Raw genomic sequence first — 14032 nt, forward strand, 5'->3', positions numbered from 1 at the left:
GGTCATCCAGCTTTGTTTGTAAATGTGTATTTTGTTTCAGCAGAAACTCAATGTTGATTTCCTCTTCTTGGATTCTATTTTCCATGTCATTCACAGCTTCTTCTATGCCTGTCATCTGGATCTTCTGTTGTTGCAGGTCTATATGTAACAAGTCTATTTGTTTTGTAGTTTTTTCTATGAAGGTGTCTATTTTAGTATCCATTTTATCCATCTTAGGAGTAAGTTGCTGGATTATAATTATCAGAGACTGAAGTTCTTTCTTGATGCTGGAGTCTTGAGAATTTGTCTTACTGGAACTCATTTCAGACAGATAAACTGACAGGAAAATTTCCAAAGTGATTTCTGACAGGAATATTGTTAAAATTTCCTTTCTTTTTTAGATATAGTTCAAGAACTATATAAAACAAACATATTTAGAAAGAAAATTACTTCAAAAATTAATTTTTTAAGTAATTAATTCCTGTCAGTGTAATGAAATTGGTGGAGCTGAAGAAATCTGCTGCTATCCTGTGTTCATCCTTGGCCACGCCCCCTATGTGTGTGTGCATTTCTGATGGGAGTCATCATCCACGGCTCCAGTGCATAGCCAGCATCCCCCACAAGGTGGCCATATGGGATGTCACCCCTGACAAATACCTGATACAGCTGTGAGGCATGCCAGATGTGGGAGTCATGGTAGCTTCCAGGTCTGCCAGCACACACATCCATGATAATGCCCTGGGCATTGCACACGACCTGGCAGTTGATGGAGTGGTATCCCTTGCAGCTTATGTAGCGCCTACCATGCTCACCAGGTGGTGACTTGATATGTATGTGCATGCAGTCTATTGCACCCAGCACCTCTGGGTGGTGTGCCACATGGTGGAAGAGGTGCATATTGCAGGCCAACTCCTCCTGAGATCAGGGGAAGTATATATGCTCACTGGCATGTGGTAACATGGCATCCAGGAACTGGTGGAGTACCCTGGATGCTGATGCCTGTGAGATCCCCATGATATCTCCAGTTGGCCTTTGAAAGGTACCTGCGGCTAGTATTCTCAAACTTACACATACCTTCGTGTCCATTGGGATGGGTTCCCCTCTGGTGTTTTTGGATCTCAGGCGTGGCCAGCACAGTTCAACTATTTGCTGTATGATGTCCCTGTCCACTCTGTAATGCTCTACTATCTCCAGATCATGTAGCCCCTGGTAGGTTACCCTTGGTCTGAACACTCTTCTCCTTCTCCGGGGCCTGAGGTGGTTGCCAGCATCATCCTCCACAACACCTTCAGTCTCTAACACATGCTGATGAATCACAGCTATGGCAGCTCCCAACAAGTACATTGTAAAAGTTTCCCGTCTGTTTACACCGATGGTGCAGTGTTTGGGAATACACAAGTGTGTGTGAGGTGCCTTCACACTTTATACTATTGTGCTTTGAACACTGATGATGTCATAGAGTGTGTATGTGCATTCAGAGCTGCAGGGTATCTTATGTGTTTTACCACAGCTGCCTTTGGTGTTGAATTACATTTAGCTGCTGTGGATTACCACTTGCCCTTGCCTTAACTTTTCTTAATGATTCCCCTCCCATTGTGTGGCATGCATCCAGCAGCCTGCTTTCTTGTTTTGTACTTTCCTAAACCAGGATTGTCTTGCGAAATGTGTTCTATAGCCGATCTACTGCAGGTTTGCTTTGCTCTGCGGTTACAGTTCTCTTTTCTTTGCAATCCGACACCTCCCCTATCCTGTTCTGCAGGTTGCTGCTAGCAGCCTTGTTATCTGCCATCAATGGCCCGCTGTGAGTTAGTAGGTGTTAATTGCTCAGTTGTACTCCAATTACCCTATCGCAGCATTTCCTTATTGTCTTCCCCTAAACTTCCTTTTTGGGCTGTGGTGCACGGCGCGTGCATTCGCTTACCGGGTTTCAGGCACGTTTTCATCCACGTACACATGCGCTTTCAGGCACCATGTGTGCTCTCAGCTAAGCAAAGCTACACCTACATCCACACCCCTGTCCTGCGGCTTTGCTTAGCAATGGGCAGCCCGGATTTGCATTGCTCCAATGTGCTTATAGCTGCAGTGTGACACACCCCACGGCTGATGTCATGTATTCCTCCAGACCACTCCTCTGTGTTGTAGCGCTGCGCCATATGGTACATCCTTAGGCCGGCAGGACATTTGCGATTCACTATTACTTGCCTCATTTGCATGGCATTGACTACTAATTCATAGTTACTGCACCGAAAACTGTCACAGGTCCTTAGCAACCCTTGCAGTTTGGTTGTGGTGTAGCATGCATACCATTGAATATTATGGTGAAATCATGATTTGTGTTACATTGCTATTTTATGACATTTGTATATATTTTCCTTGTGTTCCCATTTGCACACACATGCCCTGCGGTTGTGCTTTGTGTTACTGTGGCCATGACATTAAATGTTATTTTTTATGTGTTGTGCATCTTTTCTTATGCCATTGGCTGTATATTTAGCCATTGGCATATGTTAACTTTGTAATACATGAGTCTGGTCCGCTTTCATGTCTCCGATGTTCTGTTTGGCAAAATGTAAACCATTTTTTTTGGTTTACATTTCTGTAGGCTTACGCTATGCCTACGCCACTTCATGAATCGCTATGTACCTTCATTTGCATGCTGCAGTACTGCACATGGGGTGATTAGCATACCTACGTCGAGAGCTGCGCAGATCTGGCATACGCTGGTAGTGCACGTGGAATTGGATCGTACCTGAATCGCTCGGTGGCCATATTTAGTGTTATAACACCTACGCTATGCCTGCGCCTGGTGCAAGCTTCATGAATCCCGGGCAGGGTCTCTTATCTAAATTATATAGAGTTGTGAGGAGAGAAACAAAAAATTGCAATGACAACTATTAGAACTATTTTACCCAAATTAATAATAGATCTCTGAGTGAAGAAGATAAAGTATTAATTCTAATATCTTCTAAACATACAACTTCATCTTTTAGATGAAATCTCTTTAACTGGAAATTTTTGCATAGATCTTTCTTCACCACATAAAATTGAATTAATGTTCAAGCAGAAACATGTTTGTTGGAGATGTAAATGAACTTAAAGCGAACTGGCAGCATGTGTTTTTGACTGTCCTGTATTAACACCTTATTAGAATAGCTTTAATCTCTTTTCACATGCTTCTTTGGAGATAAATTTGTTTTATCTAAATCACTAATCTTTTTTAACACATCTATTCCTATATTCCTATATGTGTTAAAAAATGAAATCTCGCATTTTGTGGTCTTTACTATCTATAGCAAGAAAGGTTATAACTCACAATTGGAAGAAAAAATCTCACCCTTTCTCAAAGAATTTATAAATATTGCAAATTAAGTATGTCACCTGGAAATCATTACAATTAAGTCAAGAACAGCCAGGAGTACCTCTTGCTACAATGCATGGACAAAACTTAGAGATCTGCTTGACAAGCAAAAATAACTGCATTTTAGATTTAATGTAATTTATAATAACTTAAACGACTTGAAGGTTAATGGACACTCCTATCAATAGTAGTTTTTTGTTTTGTTTGAGGTTTAGTTGAAATTGTTTAATTTATTATGTTTACAAATCTCTGACTGTAAATATTGTTGTGATTACTTTACAAATTGAAAATCCAACAAAAAACTTAAAAGAAAAAAAATAAGTCTATATTCTTGAGGTTAAATCCATTCATGCCTTTTGAATAAAAAGTAGCATAATCTGTCATGTATTCACAATCTTCTTTGTATTCTATTCACATAGAAGTTTTCATTAAATGAAGTAAAATGTTGTATTACACTGGCATTATTATCTATATCATTGTTTCACATGACATACCACAGAACACTGAAAGAGTGGTAGAAGAAAAAAGCAATGCTAATTGCATACCTTCCAAGAATTCTCCTTTAGTTGTGTCCTTAGGGTTTAATGTTCCTACCTAACTAGTACAATACTACAACACACAGTTCTGTTCTCAAACTTTTTATTTTATTTTTATTTGTAGATGTGTTGAAAGAGTGAATGGACTGGCCTGATAGCCCTTTTCAACCATGATCTGACCCGAAGGCATATCTGAACAATAGATACAAAAAAACAAAAACACCGATAAAATCTATTTCCTATATTTACAATTACTCTTACTGTACCATTAGTTCCAATTTAAAGTAAATATGAGCAGTGAGTGGAGGAACAGTAGTAAATGATAGATCTAGCTAAATAGGTTAATCAACATCGAGGTGGTGAGAAGATAAAGAAAAAAAAGGAGAAGGGCAGGTGTTAAATTGGGAGAATAACACAGGTACATTTGTAGATTTAAATAAATGGGACAAAGAGATCTTATGCAAGTAACTACACCTGGGCTGCTCTGAAATTTTGTAGATAGAAAATTCCAAACAGCAGCAGCAGTCAGTCTGTAAAGGTTCATTCTGTGGTACAAAAGATAAAAGGATATAACATTTGAGTTAATATTACAAAGCAACCAGGAGGGAGTATATATGTGCAAGAGGAGAGCAAATTGGGGAGGGCAGTAGTTTAAGAGTAGTCGTGTGTATAACAAGTGCGCAGTACTTTTTCCTGCTGTCAGTTAGGTTGATGAATCAACATATTTTATTTAGAGTTTTTTGAAAGATGGATGAGCTCCTACAATGTCCTTAGGTGACAAGAGGTAGTGTGCTTTCAAGGTTTGGAGAAATATATTTAAATAACTGAATATCTTATTTAAGGAGAGAGAAGATAAGTTAAATGACTGGAGAAATTTAGTTGGTGAAAGAGTCTGTAATAATGTCAGCTTGTTAAAGTAGGGGCTTAATAAACTCCAAGGTACTAGAGGATTCTAGCTGGGGACTGTTACAGCTAGGCAGATCAGAAGTGATGAAGAAGCAGTTATTGCCAACCAGTTTTTGGTTACTCAAAAGTGCACATTTAGCTGGAGTGTGGCTCTCAGCCTAACAAGGAGGAGTAACTCATCTCAAACCCCGACTCTCACTGTTTTCTATTACTAACCCGCTCATGTCATTAAGGAGAATGAAGGGTCAGGGTGTTTTAGAAGACAAGGTAGTAACTGCTTCACCAGATTTTACCCAAGAGGTCTTGGAAAGGCAGATGCTAGAGCAAATGTTGAAGATATTTCAGGCTGTCTTATTGGAAGCTAAGGATTAGCAGAACTGGATCCAATAGCAGCAGAAGAGTATCTTGCACATTCAAATAGAGATTCAACAGCTAAAATACAAAATACAAGCTAAGATCAGAAATAACTGCACATCGACAACAAAAGAGTTCCTACTTAGAATAAATATTGGCACAAATGCATACCAAGATTGATGATTTAGGGACTAGACACCAAAAGGGAACTTTATGACTATCTGTTATTTCAGAATTGGTACCTAAAAAGGACTTGCTACATTTTTTCAACAGGTTTTTGCCTGCATTGAATGCCCCTGCAGACATGCATTAGGAAATCAATAGAATTCATAGAGTTGGCAGAAAATGGGACTCTGTTAAATACCCTGAATGGGTGATTAATAAACATTTCGCCTACATCACAAAGGAATGTTTACTTTTTATATGTCTACCCTTTACATGGTGTATTTTTAGATGGCTGCATAATCAATACTTTCAGGACTATTCCAGGTCCTTATATTTAAAACAAGCAGCATTTGGGGGTGTCCATCAGTAATTTAAAAAAATGGGCCTTGATCTCACGGGTCTCATGGGAGAAGAAGAGTTGGAAACAAAACTAATTTGTGATTTTAGTAAGTAACTGGCAAACAGAATTAACTGCAAGATGGGTAAAGTTAAATGAAGGGTGAAAAACAAAACTGAGTCTAGAAGAAGGCTGAGAGGTGCTAATAGGATATGCTGCTGTAATATGGCTGGCACCGAATTTTATAAGTTTGTTTTCAGCAGAATTCAGTGAAGAATGTAAGTTTTTCTCTGAATCTAGTAAGGGAGCCCATAGATTATATTTGGTTTGACCCAGGAGTTTCTTGTGTTCAGGCCAGTTTGGTTTGCTTCTCAGAACTTGTTGCTAGACTCTACTATATGTTGATATGGCAGTTTTGATGAATATTCTTGTTTAGGTTCAAAGGTTCTTAAAGATAGATATATAGTAAGGGATTGGGGTGAATTTCAAGAGGTCATATTTGCCAAATGGTACATTTGCTTTTCTGGATCCTAGTAAGCTAGGGTAATGGCTAACAATCACTATACTGTTTTTTGATTGGGCTGAACCCATTTTGAAAAGGTACTAGACAAAAGCAGTAAAAATGAAAGGCAATGTTAGCATCAAGACTTGAGAAAAGTGCTCAAACTGTTGTTAAGTTTGTTTTCTTAACAGGGAAATTAGTCAGAGTTAATGAGTTGGTGGATTGGGTTGTTTCGCTTTAAATGACCAGTATAATAAAAAGGAAATTATCAGATACTCCTTTTGTCAGAACAGTGCAAGAAGTGCATCTCTGATGAAAGTTTGTAGGAAATATATGTAGAAAGAAGTCATGGAAGGGTGGTGGAACTGGGTGAGTGAGGATATGAGCTGCAAAAGGCTGAATGAGTTAGTTTTATGTCTGACCCCTAGCCAATCAAGATTTAGATCAACAAGCATCAAAAAGTAATGTTTCTAAATGCAAGAGAAGGGGTAGTCCAAGATATGACTAAAATGAAGTAATGACAAAGGTGAGGCTATATATAGAGGCTGTGTATAAGTGAGTATGACTTCTTAGGGTAGTTTTAGTTATAATCCAGTTAGTGTTACTTTGACTGGTATTTGAGGAAGACGTGATGGTGTTAAAGCTCTTTTGAAATAAGAAACATGGACTTCTACCTCACTTGATGCTGGAATAATAATTTCTATGGATAGAACACATGGTATTAATGTAAGGGGGAGAGAAGAGTATCATCTTTAAGTCATAATCCAGGTTCGCCTGCACCCTAGTGGCAGGAGTGTGCAGTTAGAATTTGTCAGATTGAAGACTGCTGGAACAGGGCTCAGTTTTGAGTTATTTTACTGGTTAATTGGGTAATTTGTTTAAATCAGTTTGCTCATTTTGTATTGTTATATATAAAAAAATTTAAAAAAATTGCACTTTATTCATCTGCTTTTACTGTAATTGTGTTTCTTCCCACATTATTACGTTATTTTGCTTGTGCTTCTTCTTAAATTGTATTATTCTGCTGCAGTTATTAATGCTTGGTAGTAGCCTGATTAAATTGTAACTGTTATTCTAAGCCTTTTTGGTTTAAGCACTTGGGCTTCAAACCAGTTGTTTTACATTAAGAAGATTTGTGGACTGCATTGTTGTGGCAGGACAGGTAGCTTACATCCTTCTAAGTTGGAAATTGTTGATTGAAGGCTCATTGTCTGTTATTCTAAAAGTGCATTAGTTCTGGTTTAAGCACTTGGGCTTCAGGCCAGTTATTTTACATTAAGAAGGTTTGTAGTCTGCACTCTTGTGGGAGGAGAGGCTAGATTCTGCCCTTCTGAGCTGGGAATTTCTGGTTAAAGGCTTATTGTGCCTGCTTATTTTATCTATTTCTTTCTGAAATTTGTGTGCCTTGTTTGCTGTAGCCTAGAAGTTAGTAGTTTATTGGCCATTTTGGGCTAATTTCTATCTCTTTCATGTCCCTGATATAAAAAACGCATTTGAGTGGTTTTGCTCGCCGGACAGTGCTGGTTAGCTAGGGTTAAACTATTCCCGGCTCCACTAAGTCTGCTCTTCAATTTTTCCCTTGGAACTAGACAAACTTTCAACTTAAGCACTCAATTCATTCATTTCACAGCTCAACACTTGCTCAAAACTCATAGCAAGCACTAATTAACCCTAGCACTAGACCCCCTATACTGTCCAGAAGGACAAGGCTCTCTATTCGTCACTAGCAGCTAATCAGTAAAACATGTCACTTTACCTATTCAGGCATGTCCAAAGGGCAGTTTCAGGTGTACTCTCCAGTCCAACTGGTGAATCTGGGCATTTTGAGGCAATGTTACAACTGCCTCATGTACACAGACAACCCTCTCCTCCTACCACCAAACACTAATATATGCGAGAGATGCAATTATACAGCCAAACTGGAGGCAAAGCTCTCTCAACCCAAGACTGGAACTGACAGTCAAGAGGAGAAGAAAAATACTTGCAACACACCACCAGTCTCACATAGACTTCTAAACCAACACCGGCAAATAACACACATAAATACACGAAAACATATTCAGAGGCTCTAAATAAAAATCTGCAAAAGCAACAGAGACCTCCAAAGCAGACACCCAAGCAACCTCCACACCCCATCACAAACCATGAATCACATACTTTACATAATCAGTGTGCCACACTATCACAGCCCTTAAGGCAAAATAACATACCCAACACACTAGTAATAGGCGACTCTATAGTCAGGCACACTGATGTTCCACTAACTAGGCTGGACAAGGAGAAGGTTACAGTTAGCTGCCTGTTGGGCGCCAGGATCCACCACATAACACAAGCACTCAGGTCACTCCAGAACAAGTATGAATACGACTCTGTCATTGTCCATGTTGATGTGAATGACCTGAGATGTACCTCCCTGGACTACATGAAAAGAGACATTGAAGAGCTCTCTGATCACGTAGCCCAGGCCAGTATGACCCTGACCCTGATTAGCATCCTACCCTCACCAAGAATGATGCCACAGTATAAAGAAAAAATGATCAATTTCAACAATTGGATATGTTTCTGGTGTCATTCAAAGGGGATCCAGTATCTGTCCACCTGGGATGACATGCTCGATAAGCCACATTGCTTCGCAAGAGATGGCTTGCACCTGTCACCCTTAGGCTTTCCAATACTGGCCAAGGCTTTTGCCACCCCCATAGTGCCTTTTTAGGCAAGGCTCAAAAGACAAACCCACCACCATAAATAGCACAAGTAACCAAAAACTGAGGGTAATGCTACTCAACGCCAGAAGTCTAAACCTCAAAATGCATGTACTTGAGGCACTCCTCAGTATGGAGAACATTGATATCTGTGCAGTAACAGAAACCTGGTTTAAGGCTCCAGAGATCACCCCAGCACTACCAGGCTATAACTCATACCACCTTTCGGCCATAGAACCTGGACCGAAACACAAAAGGTGGGGGTGTATCCATATTTATCAAGGATACCCACACCTCCAGGATAGTGGCACAGCACAATGCCTCAGAGATCATCCATGTGCAACTAAGAATGGGCAAAACTGCAAGTAAAACTGTAGCTTGCTACAGATCACCCACCATGACCCAGGACCCCCATTCCGCATTTCTGGAGACTCTGGACAATATGAAGGTCCTACCAAATGCCCTAAAATTGGGTGATTTCAATTACCCAAACATTAACTGGGAGAACTACTCAAGTACTAACTCCCTTGCCCAATGCTTCCTAGAATTTATAAACTCGAATGCCCTGGATCAACTGGTCAACACCCTCACCAGAGGTGACAACATATTGGACCTGGTCATCACCAACATGGGCGACCGGTGTTCTACACCAGAGGTCAAACCCTCACTGGTTAGATCAGACCATAGACTAATCACTCTGGATATCCACATTCTGCCCCCTCTGTCAATCAAGGAAACCACCGTGAAAAACCTTTCAAAAGCAAACTTCACATTACTTAAGACTGAGGTGGAAAGGTTCACAGCCCCCATGTTAAAGGACAACCATGTCCAAGCTGCTGAATCCCTTACAAAGGCACTCTATGAGCACCTGAAAGAATGCATGGATCGTGCTATTCCAAGCAAAACCAAGACTCACTCCTCCAAGAAAAGGAAACCAGTCTGGTGGACCCCTGCCATAAACAAGCTATACAATAGAAGGAAGAAACTAGTGCAGAAAAGAGTAAAATCCCAAGAAGGAAAGACATCCCTGATCAGTATCAGTAAGAAACTACGATCCCTCATAAAATCATCCAAGGCTAGCTTCGAAATAAATATTGCCAAGGACTCCAAAGATAAACACAAATTGTTCTTTAGCTATGTCAAGAACCTAAGTGGAAACTCTCAGAGCTGCTCTGAGTTAGTGCAGAATGTCACAAAATACATGGAACTGACTGATATTGCCAACATTCTGGTAGACAGGTTTAGTGCAAACTTCACCCCCCTCTCACCCCCCCTAAAGGGCCCATAACCATACCAGAAGAATGTAGTGCCCTGGCAATCACTGACTCACAGGTTAAAACAGCCCTATCCAAAGTCAAAAATACAGCTTCAATGGGACCAGACGGTGTCCCAGGCTGTGTCTTACATTAGCTCCAAAATGAACTAACCCCTCACCTAAACACACTGTTCAAACTCAGCCTCTCTACAGGCTACATATCCACAGAGTGGTGCACAGCAACAGTTATCCCACTCCACAAAGGTGGAGCCACAACGGACCCCAGGAACTATCACCCTATAAGCCTGACTAGCCTGGTCTGCAAGGCTATGGAGCGCATCATCATGGAATTCATTAACAGAGACAATGGAAACCTTCAAACATTGGACCCTACCCAGTTTGGCTTTGTTAAGGGCAGATCATGCCTCCTAAACCTGGTGGACATCTTTGAGACAGTTACCAAGGCTTTAGGCGAGGAGAAGGAGGCCCACACAGCCTACCTAGACCTTGCAAAGGCTTTTGACACCATTCCCCATTCTGGTATTATAGACAAGCTCACCAGCCTGAACATAAACCCCTACGTCACGAGATGGGTTGCCAATTGGCTCATGGATAGAACCCACATGGTGAGAGTTGCAGGCTCCAGGTCCGACTCGAAACCAGTTACAAGAGGCATCCCCCAGGGCTCAGTCCTGGGACCCCTCCTGTTTGGTATATACTTCTTAGAGGTACAGGCAAGCACAGGAGGACTATGGCTGACCAAGTTCGCAGATGACTGGGGGCCATAACTCACTCTCCAGCTGATACAGACATCCTCCAGAAGGGTCTGACTGAGATGGATACCTGGTGTCAAAATCATGGCCTCAAGCTAAATGCCAAAAAGTGCATAGTCATCCCCTTTGGAAAAAACAAAGTACCCACAAACTACCACATACATGGTAGTCCCCTAAATACAGAAAATGTAATAATGGATCTGGGGACCCAAGCAGATAGTAATCTCGCCTTTGATAATCATATTGCCAAGGTGGTTAGAAAATCCTTCTATGTGGCCCACCTAATCACAAAAAGATTCGCATCTAGAACAAAAGAGGTTATTGTGCCCCTCTACGCATCACTCATCAGACCCATCATAGAGTACAATGTCCTATTTGGGATGTACCTTACAAGACACCTGCAACAGCTGGAAAGACCACAGAAGTACCTCACCAAGAGGATTACTGGCCTCAAACATATGCCCTATGCAGCCCAACTGAAGAAACTCCAGCTGTACTCGGTTGCATACTGTTTACTCAGAGGTGATCTCTACCTGACATACAAGGCCATGTCCAACCCAGAATTGATGGACATGCTCCACCTAAAAAAAAAACAAATCCCCAAGAGCCACATGCTCTAGGGATCTAAACCTCATAACAACGATAAATAGGACATGCTGGAGGGCTAGATTCTTGTCCCAGAGACTCCCCATGCTTTGGAACAGGATTCCAATCTACATTAGGCAGAGCCCCTCACTAACAATCTTCAAGAGAAACCTTGACAAGCAGATGAGAAACAGAAAATGTATCCCTGGGATCACTGCAGTGACTCTTCTGGACTGAGGCACAGGGAACTAATCTATGGGGTGGCGAAAGCCAACACATTCTGGCTAGGCTTATAGATGCCCTCGGGCAGATAGCCTAGTACATACCTATGAACCTATGAACCTATGTTTCAAATAATGAAGGGATTTCTGACTCCCTATCCATGAGAAGCAGAGTTCCTCCCTAAACCAATTCAAGTTTAACTTGGTCGATTGGATGGGGAACAGGAAATTCATCCCTGGCTTGGCACCTATGTCTTTAATGGACACAGGCAACCTGTAAATGGTTCATCTCCCAGCCCCCTGCTTGTAAATGTTTAATCTCCCAAACCCCTGCTTACACTTATCAGGGGTATCAGAACTTGTCAGAAATTTGGGATGCACAGTTAGGCTTAAAAAGTCCTTTGTGGTTGTTAGCCTAGTAAACACATACAAAACTATGAACCTATACATTAAGTCTACTTAGGTTTCTACAGCTGAGGCGTGCTATGATAATGTACTAATGTTGAGAAACTTAGAGTTCAGAGTTGAAGGAGCACTGATATACAGTGATAAACGGATCAGGAGTTGGTAAATTGCTCAGGATGTTGTTCTTTATCTCAGCTGAGTAGAAGGTCCATAAGAATTAAATGCAGTTTAAAATCATACTGATTCTGTGTAGATAGTACAGTAAGGGTTATAAATAGGTGACCTTGGCAAATGATGCTGTGAGGGTTCAAGCATGTGATGTTGGAGTAATTGATAAGTTGGAGGTGCTATCTTTATGTAAGATAAATGGACTGGCACATAGTGACAGGTTTGTGTGGGTCTATTGGCAAAAGCAGATTTGTAGTAGATAAATTTGAGAAATAGATGAGGTTGGTTAGGGAAGATGGAGAGAGAAAGCTTAATTAGAAGCAGTAGAAGCCATAAAGTTAACTCAAGTGTAGGATTAAAGTCACAAAAAAGGCAGTGAAAATAAGTTCATGGAGTAAAAGAGAAGTAAGCAGCTGTTTGCACAACTGCATGAGTGTGAAAGGAGTGCATAAAAAGACCTGTTGGCAGATAGATTTACAATAAAACCCAGAAAATACTTGCAAAGCAATGCACATGTGTTTTACTGTGACCCAAAAAGGTACTGGCATTGATTAATTACTTGATTGATACAAGTACATATATCATGAAAAGCATGTGTGGGCCATATGTGCTGGTTTTGTTAACATGGTGTAGTTCAGATGTGTTATGGAGCCAACAAGTACCATGATGTGCTCAAATGGTATGGATATACAGATATCAACCATGTGACTGATTGTTTTGCATGTGTTACTGCATGTGTCACCGCAGTATTGTAGCCTGTGTTTATTTGCAAAAACAAGAATTATCTCAACCTTCCTGCTAACACCTTTGTGCTGTCAGTTCTGTCAGAATTATAAGAAGAGCAGTGGGTGTGGAACTGTTGTCCCAGGTGCCAGGTTGCAGGGTGCACCACAATGGCAGGAATTTAAGGCCCTAGTGCTTCAAGTTTCCTAGCAGCATTTATGAGTAAAAAGGTCACAAAGAAAAAACAATCAGTAAAAAACAAAAGAAAAATCTAGCAAGGATAGACTTTTCACTGTGTGATTCTCTAAACCTCTTGTATTAGAGGCAGCATGGGATATATGCAAATGACCATTTAAGGACATCTGTGCTTCAGCTATATTATTATATTCATCTTAAAGAAAATATAATATAGAATAATAATAATATAATATAATATAACACATTTCCATTTTCAAAAAGCATGTTAAAATACAGTGCAACCAAAAAGGTGAAATAAAGCCCAAGCTAATGAAAGAGTCTAGTGCTGCAGTGAGCAGCATTCCATGTTATTGTACCTTTTCAGGATGTCAAAATACACAAAAGGGGCTTAATCAGCTAGTGAGGTTTGGCTTTATTGTCATGAATTTATCCATAAAGACTGAAAAAGAAAAAGTAAAAATTCATGAACATTCAGAAGCCATGTAACTGAAATGCCTTATGTCCTTAAGGCGTCATTTGCATATATTCCATGGGCCTCTGTTATAGGATGTTTAAGGTATCACACAGTGAAAACTTTAGCTTGGCTAAGTTTTTCTTGAAATTTTTAGTAAATGTCTCAGCAACTGTGCAGATGTCAATACTCTCAAAAGGAAAGGAGAACTTCCACGAAGTGGAGCTTCTTGTTGAGACTTTTAGCTTTGAGTAATAATATCTTTAGTTTGTGTTTACTTCAGTAGACCAAAATTCCACTTACCTGACTTTCAAAATGTCCGACAATACAGAACACTGATGACCAGGAACACCAACTTTCCACTGCAGGTAAGTAACTGCTTGGCCAACCTGAAAAACAAATTAAAACGAAAGC

This window comes from Protopterus annectens, chromosome 4.part1 (genome assembly GCF_019279795.1).
Source record: "Protopterus annectens isolate FY-2018-M chromosome 4.part1, PAN1.0, whole genome shotgun sequence".
NCBI classification, from domain to species: domain Eukaryota; kingdom Metazoa; phylum Chordata; order Ceratodontiformes; family Protopteridae; genus Protopterus; species Protopterus annectens.